Genomic DNA, 1,420 nt, shown 5'->3' with positions numbered 1-1,420 from the left:
AAAAAAAAAAAAAAAAAAAGAAAAGAAAAGAAAATGAAAGATGCAACTTCAGACAATAATAACTGATGACAAGTTTCCCCCAGAGAACAACAGATAGACTCATGGATTTGATTCAAAACTTTTCCATCCTCTCACATTTTCAAAGTAATTTACCACATATGGACTATAGCAAGGCGTGAGCAACAAAGGAAGGCAGGAGGCATCATAATCCCAGACTTGAAATTATGCTACAAAGCTGCTGTGATAAAATCAGCATAGCACTGCCTAAAAAACTGATCTGAGGATCAAAGGAACAGATTAGAAGCTGTACAACCAACTACAAATACACTCAGTTACCTTATCTTTGACAAAGGGACCAAACACATTCACTGGAAGAAAGATAGCCTCTTTAATAAATAGTACTGGGAAACCTGGGTTTTCGCATGCCAAAGACTAAAACTAGACCCGTGTATATTGCCATGCACTAAACTAAAGCCAACCATGGATCTGATAAAATAAGATCTAGGGTCTTACCTTACTAAACAGTTTTTGAACATCAAGATAAATCACCAACAGAGCAAAAAGAAAACCCAGAGTGGAGAAAAAGTTATCCAACTGTCCCTCAGATAAAATACTTCTATCTGGAACATATAAAGAATTTTTTTTTTTTTAAATCAGGTATCCCAAATCCAAATACCTAATCCAAAAATGGGCATCCAAGATGAATGCATACTTCTCAGATGAAGAAATGCAAATGGAAAATAAGTATTTGAAACATGTTAAACATCATTCGTAATTCAAGAAATGCAAATTAAAACAACACTGAGATTCCATCTGATCCCAGAAAGAATGGCTATCACCAAGAGGTCAACCAATAACAAATGCTGAAGATGCTGTGGGGAAAAGGAGCACTTCTCCACTGTTGCTGGGAGTGTAGATTAGTACAACCACTGTGGAAAGCAGTGTGGAGATTCCTCAAAAAACTAGGATTAGAAATCCCATTCAATCAAACTATTCCATCTTGTAATCTTCTCAGAAGAATTAAAAACATCATACCACAGCAATGGATATGCACCCATGTTTATAGAAACAATTTGTAATAGCTAAATATTGGAAACAACCCAAATGCCCATCAACGGAGGAATCGATAAAAAAGATGCGGTATTTTTATATAATGGAGTACTACTCAGCAATAAAAAGGATAAATGAGGCTTTTCAAGGTAAATAGATGTAACTAGAGACTATACTTACAAGTGAAATGAATCAAACTCAAATACATAAACATCCTGTCATCATCCTAGTGTATGAAACTGAAAAAGTAAATAAGCCCTGGGATCTACAATAGGTAGATACTATGAGAAAGAAAGAACTGCCCTGGGTGAAGGGACAAAAGAAGGAAGGGAGGAGAAAAGAAAGGAATATATATATATATATATATATA

At 35.0% G+C, this 1,420-nt stretch overlaps 1 protein-coding gene across 6 annotated transcripts in view; it reads right to left on the bottom strand.

The window, feature by feature from the left end:
- Positions 1 to 1,420, bottom strand: part of Ryr2 (ryanodine receptor 2) — a 681,083-nt gene that overhangs the window by 230,261 nt on the left and 449,402 nt on the right. The window lies entirely within an intron of this gene.

Source organism: Octodon degus, unplaced genomic scaffold, assembly GCF_000260255.1.
Source record: "Octodon degus isolate 3935 unplaced genomic scaffold, OctDeg1.0 scaffold00127, whole genome shotgun sequence".
Lineage (NCBI taxonomy): Eukaryota > Metazoa > Chordata > Mammalia > Rodentia > Octodontidae > Octodon > Octodon degus.
Note: the sequence above shows the minus strand (reverse complement) of the source record. Positions and strands in the feature narration are given on the sequence as shown.